Below are 7,343 nucleotides of genomic sequence, written 5' to 3'. Positions count from 1 at the left end.
CTACTAAAAATACAAAAATTAGCCGGGCGTGGTGGCATGCGCCTGTAGTCCCAGCTACTCGGGAGGTTGAGGCAGGAGAATCACTTGAACCAGGGAGGCAGAGGTCGCAGTGAACCGGGACCGTGCCACTGCACTCCAGCCTGGTGACAGAGCGAGAGTTAGTCTCAAAAAACCAGACAAACAAAGAACCCTCATATTTACAAGAGTACATGACACACAGTAGATGTCCAATAGTTAAATGAATTTATTGAATGCTTTTGAAAGAATTAAATATGATTTTTTTCCAGTTTCTTAACTTCTCTGTACCGCTGTACCTCTGTTTTCTTATCTGTGAAATGAGATAGTAAATAAATGAATACGCCTATTTCTTTTTTTTTTTTTGAGACGGAGTCTCGTTCTGTCGCCCAGGCTGGAGTGCAGTGGCACGATCTCAGCCCACTGCAAGCGCCGCCTCCCAGGTTCACGCCATTCACCTGCCTCAGTCTCCCGAGCAGCTGGGACTACAGGCGCCCACCACCACGTCCAGCTAATTTTTTTGTAGTAGAGACGGGGTTTCACTGTGTTAGCCAGGACGGTCTCGATCTCCTGACCTAGTGATCTGCCCGCCTCGACCTCCCAAAGTGCTGGCATTACAGGCGTGAGCTACTGCGCCGGGCCAAATATCCCTATTTCTTAGGATTGTTGTGGGAATTCAAGAACATAATCCACGCAAAGCACAGAACCCAGTGTCTAGCATGGAGGAAATGCTCAATAGCGGTGAACTATGCTTCTTATTATTATGGGTAAAGCACCTTCTGGAGTGCTCAGCACACAGTAGGCACTCTGTAGATAGATGGTGCCAAATGTTACTGACTTAGCCTTCGTGGAGTCATGTCCAGCTGCTTCTAGGGCAGTGCAGGGTTCTGGCTCTGAGTGCCTCCAGTTTCCAGGTTTGGTGCTGTACTGACGCCACCCAGTGGCCACCGTGGGCTACTGCAATCCCAGCCTTGGCTAATACCTTGCTCCCGGGTTATAATTCCTGACACCATCCAAACCTTAAGAAGAGCCTTGTTCATTCCCTTGGAAAACCAGGAACACTGGAGACAGAGAAGAGGAAATGGATTTGAGAGATAATCCAAGAATGTGGGTTCAACAGACTTTGTGATCAATTATATATCCAGTGGAGAAGGAAGACGGATGTGTCTAAAATAGTGGTTCTCAAGTAGGGGTGATTTTGCCGAAAAGGGGACATCTGGCAATGTCTGGAGACATTTTTGGTTGTCACAACTTGGAAGGAGGGATGCTAGTGGAATCTAGTGGGGATAGACCAGGGATGCTGCCAAATATCCTACAATGCACATGACAGCCCCCCAATAAAGAATGATCCAGTCTCGCCAGGCACAGTGGCTCACACCTATAATCCCAGCTCTTAGGGAGGCAGAGGTGGGAGAACAGCTTGAGCCCACGAGTTCAAGACCTGCCTGAACAATATAGCGAGACCCTGTTCTCCATAAAAAAGGAAAAAAAAAAAATTATCTAGTCCAAAATGCCAAAGTGTCAAGGTCAAAACAACCCGGTCTAGACAGTCTAACCTGGGCATTCACTGCATCAAGAAAAGCTGTGAAAAACCTGTCACATCAACTATCACTGCTGTATCCAGTTCAAGGATCAGGTAGGTCTGAGGACAATCCTAGCCAGGAGCTAGCACAGCCTATGGAATTCTCTCAAGTCAAGGAAGGGGAAACATTACAGATCATTTATTTCTTCAACTTACAACATTTATGAACACAATACATATATTTAAACTATTGCTGACAGTGTACGTGGTTATTAATCACACTGAAGGACTTAAACACAGAATATAAGTTATGTTAACTAGAAATTCTCAAAGTAGGCCTGGCGCAGTGGCTCACACCTGTAACCCCGGCACTTTGGGAGGCCTGGCAGGAGATTGCTTGAGCCCAGGAGGTTGAGACCAGCCTGGGCAGCATAGAGACCCTATCTCTTTAAAAAAAAAAAAATGTTTTTGCTTTCTTTCTCGGCTGGGCTCGGGCTCAGCTTGGGCTCGGTGGGCTGCGGCGGGGCGGCGGGCGGAGGAGGGAGGGCGAGGGCGGGCGCGGGCCGGCGGGCGGGCGGAAGAGGGAGGAGAGGCGTGGGGAGCCAGGCCTGGGAGCAGCCACCCAAGCAGACGGATCACACGGAGCAGCGGCCCCGGCCACGCCAGATCTGCAGCCGAGATGATCCAGACTTTGTATGATTACTTCTGGTGGGAACGCCTGTGGCTGCCTGTGAACTTGACCTGGGCCGATCTAGAAGACCGAGATGGACGTGTCTACGCCAAAGCCTCAGATCTCTATATCACGCTGCCCCTGGCCTTGCTCTTCCTCATCGTTCGATACTTCTTTGAGCTAGCTGTACGTGGCTACACCACTGGCTGCTCTGTTGAACATAAAGGAGAAAACCCGACTGCGGGCACCTCCCAATGCCACCTTGGAACATTTCTACCTGACCAGTGGCAAGCAGCCCAAGCAGGTGGAGGTAGAGCTTTTGTCCCGGCAGAGCGGGCTCTCCGGCCGCCAGGTAGAGTGTTGGTTCCACCGCCGCCGCAACCAGGACCGGCCCAGTCTCCTCAAGAAGTTCAGAGAAGCCAGCTGGAGATTCACATTTTACCTGATTGCCTTCATTGCCGGCATGGGCGCCATTGTGGATAAACCCTGGTTCTATGACATGAAGAAAGTTTGGGAGGGATATCCCATACAGAGCACTATCCCTTCCCAGTATTGGTACTACATGATTGAACTTTCCTTCTACTGGTCCCTGCTCTTCATCATTGCCTCTGATGTCAAGCGAAAGGATTTCAAGGAATGGATCATCCACCATGTGGCCACTATCATCCTCATCAGCTTTTCCTGGTTTGCCAGTTACATCCGAGCTGGGACTCTCATCATGGCTCTGCATGACTCTTCTGATTACCTGCTGGAGTTAGCCAAGATGTTTAACTACGCGGGATGGAAGAACACCTGCAACAACATCTTCATCATCTTCGCCATTGTTTTCATCATCACCCCACTGGTCATCCTGCCCTCCTGGATCCTGCATTGCTCCCTGGTGTACCCACTGGAGCTCTATCCTGCCTTCTTTGGCTATTACTTCTTCAATTCCATGATGGGAGTTCTACAGCTGCTGCATATCTTCTGGGCCTACCTCATTTTGTGCATGGCCCACAAGTTCATAACTGGAAAGCTGGTACAAGATGAACGCAGTGACCAGGAAGAAACAGAGAACTCAGAGGGGGAGGAGGCTGCAGCTGGGGGAGGAGCAAAGAGCCGGCCCCTAGCTAATGGCCACCCCATCCTCAATAACCATCATGGTAAGAATGACTGAACCATTATTCCAGTTGCCTCCCAGATTAATGCATAAAGCCAAGGAACTACCCCCCTCCCCGCGCTATAGGGTCACTTTAAGCTCTGGGGAAAAAGGAGAAAGTGAGAGGAGAGTTCTCTGCATCCTCCCTCCTTGCTTTTCACCCAGTTGCCTTTAAACCAAATTCTAACCAGCTCATCCCCAGGTAGAGGGATGTTGGTTATATTCTGTTAGAGGGGGATGGTTGTATTTTCCTCCCTATCATCCAAGTCATCCTTTCTACTGCTTTTGAGGCCCTCCCTCAGCTCTCTGTGGGTAGGGGTTACAACTCACATTCCTTATTCTGAGAATTTGGCCCTAGCTGTTTGCCTTTGACTCCCTGACCTCCAGAGTCAGGGTTGCACCTTATTGTCCCATCTGTGGGCCTCATTCTGCCAAAGCTGGATCAAGGCTCACCTTTCTAAGCTCCCTAACTTGGGCCAGAAACCAAAGCTGAGCTGACTTTTAATTTTTCCCTCTATGACACAAACGAATTGAGGGTAGGAGGGTGCACATAACCCTTACCCTACTTCTGCCAAAAAGTGGGAGCTGTACTGGGGACTGCTCCGATGATCTTTCTTTGTGCTACTTCTTTCAGCTGTCCCTGTAGCCACAGGTCTAAGATCTGACTGCCTCCTCCTTTCTCTGGCCTCTTCCCTTTCCCTCTTCTCTTCAGCTAGGCTAGATGGTTTGGAGTAGAATGGCAACTAATTCTAATTTTTTTTTTTTTTTTTTTTTTTTTTGAGACGGAGGAGTCTCGCTCTGTCGCCCAGGATGGAGTGCAGTGGCGCGATCTCGGCTCACTGCAAGCTCCGCCTCCCGGGTTTACGCCATTCTCCTGCCTCAGCCTCCCGAGTAGCTGGGACTACAGGCGCCCGTCATCTCGCCCAGCTAGTTTTTTTTTTTTTGTATTTTATAGTAGAGACGGGGTTTCACCGTGTAGACCAGGATGGTCTCGATCTCCTGACCTCGTGATCCACCCGTCTCGGCCTCCCAAAGTGCTGGGATTACAGGCTTGAGCCACCGCGCCCGGCCTAATTTTTATTTATTAAATATTTGGGGTTTTGGTTTTAAAGCCAGAATTACGGCTAGCACCTAGCATTTCACCAGAGGGACCATTTTAGACCAAAATGTACTGTTAATGGTTTTTTTTTTTTAATTAAAAGATTAAATAAAACATGGAAAAAAATGTTTTTAATTAGCTGGGCATGTTGGCACACACCTGTAGTCCCAGCTACTGAAGAGGCTGAGGCAAGAGGATCACCTGAGCCCAGGAGGTCAAGGATGCAGTGAGCCATGTTTATGCCACTGCTCTCCAGCCTGGGTGACAGAATAAGACCTTGTCTCAAAAACATAAAAAGAAAAAAAAAAAGGGGGGGGGGGGGGGGGGTGGGCGCGGTGACTCACGCCTGTAATCCCAGCACTTTGGGAGGCCAAGGCGGGTGGATCATGTGGTCAGGAGATCGAGACCATCCTGGCTAACACGGTGAAACCCCTTCTCTACTAAAAAATACAAAAAATGAGCCAGGCATGGTGGCGGGCTCCTGCAGTCCCAGCTACTTGGGAGGCTGAGGCAGGAGAATGGCATGAACCCAGGAGGCAGAGCTTGCAGTGGGCTGAGATTGTGCCACTGCACTCCAGCCTGGGTGACAGAATGAGACTCTGATTCAAAAAAAAAAAAAAAAAATCTCGAAATAGATTTTTAAAAATTAAAATCTTAGAGTTCAATTAGGAGATCCTTTGGATTTCCTTGCAGAAAAAAAGCAGTAACTGTGAACCAAGGAAAAGATTCCATTTCTCCTGCTTCCTAGTATTTGCTATAATAAACTTGGGAAGCAGTCAGATCCTTGCCCTTCCTTTAATATCTGCTCTACGCTGTAGAAAATGTGCAGTCAGAAAGCAGGTTAAGGGCTCCACTTAGTGGGAAGCAACAAGACCAGGAGATCAGGCAGGCGAACTAGGAGCACAAGGCTTTCTCTTGTGCCTGTGAAGGGAAGAAATGTCTCAGAACATGGACAAATGAGACTTTTCCAGCTCCACCCTTCTGTCAATAAACCAGGCCTGGCCTGGTGACTCACACCTGTAATCTCAGCACTTTGGGAAGCCAAGGCAGGGGAATTACTTGAGGTCAGGAGTTCAAGACCAGCCTGGGCAGCATAGCAAAACCCTGTCTCTACAATAATAATAATAATAAAATAAAACACAAACCAGACAGAGGGGTTTTTGGGCCCACTCCTCTAGATTCTCATCTGAAATCCATTCTCACCACTGGGAATTCCTGTGACACTCCAAAGATTCCAAGGATATTATCTTTTCGTTCCTTTCCTCTCCGTTGGAAATTCCAACCCAAGAAAGTCTCAAACTGCTGCAGCTGTAAAGCCTGATGAACGACTCAGTTCCTCCACCTGTAGGCCTTTGTACTTAGGGCAGAAAGTCCTCAACTCTGAATGACCTTGGCACCCCAGGTGCTGCTCCCTATGTGAGAGAGACCTTTCCTATCTGGGCCTGGCAGTCCTCTGGCCATTAGGGGAACTCTCTGTGCTTGTCTTTCTCCACCCCTGAAAGTATCTCTGAAACGCTATTTTTGTGACATTCTCCACCCAACATGGCTTTGCAAAATATGTGTTCTACTCGCAGGTTGACTGGTGTTCTGACTCTTGATGAAGTTACCAGGATCTGGTAGGAGTCATTTGATCCAGATGTGAGGTGGCAATTTTCCTCTGCCGGCCTATTTACCTGACCATCCTGTTTCCAGTAAGGCCTGATAAGAATTTTTAAAGCCTACAAAAGTTCCTTTCGAAAGCTCAAAGTTCCCCTGGAATCACATTTTAGTTTTTGTTTTTCTGTGTATGGAATGCTTCTGTATTTTCCAGAGAAATTTCAGAACAAACTTCCATGGACATATTATTCTACAATCTAATCAGAACTTGAAATTACTCCACCTTTGAAATCTCAAGGCCCACCAGTCTGTTTTCTGACCACCCCTCTCAGTCTGCCCAGCTGCCATTCTCTACGTCCTAGAGCACCTCATAGAGAGCACCAGTTTCCAAGCCTGCCTCCATCACCACAGCTACATGCTCAGTTCAGATACCCTCATCTCTTGCCCCAATTCTTGCAGCAGCCACAGCCTTCTGCCCGGAACCAGGTCTTTCCATTCTCCTGGCCCTCTGATGGGTCCCCCAACATAGCAGTAGTTTCCATAACTCATTCTGCCTGGTGCCCAGCAGATCTTTCTGTTGGGAGTTTTACTGGACTGCAAATTGCCTCATGTCTCTGTGCCTGGGTTCTGCTTCCTATTCCAGGACATCAGCAGACCCAGACTAACTTGAACTGAGAAGCAGTAGAAATTACTGGCCTTATTTTTTCAAAGTTAACATTGTTATTGTTTTTAAGGGTGACGTTCTGAAACACCTTAGAGCCTGGAATCAGCACTTCGTCTTCACATGGGCCAAAAGCATATCTCTAATAGAAACTTCTAAGAAGGCTCTGATGACAAGGACTGAGACTTTCTATTAAAATATGGTGTATGAAAAGCTATTTGTCGAGAAAAAAAATATGAGAAAAATTGGCCAAAAAATTGCATTTCCTCTCCCATGGTAATGAAACTTGGTGCAACAGCCTCTATAAATGATGTAACACTGCCCTGTAGTGAGAAGTTGAAGAGCTCTTGTCAAATAATAACAGAAAGCTTTAAACTTAAAGTTATGTAAAATTTGAAGGACTTCTCTTACAGTCCTGCTAATAACCCTGGCATGGTACACCCAGTACAGGCCACTAGAGCTGTTCTGTGGAAATTGTTGAATTGTTTATTTTGATTTTGTTTGTTTCCCCTCTGCCCTTTCACATTCAATTTTAAATTTTTTATTTGCTTTCAGTTTCTCTCTCTCTCTCTCTCTTTAATTTGTGACAGGGTCTTGCTCTGTTGCCCAGGCTGGAGTGCAGTGGTGCGATCTCAGCTCACT

The 7,343-nt window shown here is 47.6% G+C and overlaps 1 pseudogene across 1 annotated transcript; it reads left to right on the top strand.

The window, feature by feature from the left end:
- Nucleotides 1–2,153: 2,153 nt before the first annotated feature.
- Nucleotides 2,154–4,101, top strand: LOC111540888 (annotated as a pseudogene). The gene has a single exon (XR_002731118.2). The product of XR_002731118.2 is annotated as a ceramide synthase 2 pseudogene (transcript).
- Nucleotides 4,102–7,343: the final 3,242 nt, after the last annotated feature.

This window comes from Piliocolobus tephrosceles, chromosome 13 (genome assembly GCF_002776525.5).
Source record: "Piliocolobus tephrosceles isolate RC106 chromosome 13, ASM277652v3, whole genome shotgun sequence".
NCBI classification, from domain to species: Eukaryota; Metazoa; Chordata; class Mammalia; order Primates; family Cercopithecidae; genus Piliocolobus; species Piliocolobus tephrosceles.
Note: the sequence above shows the minus strand (reverse complement) of the source record. Positions and strands in the feature narration are given on the sequence as shown.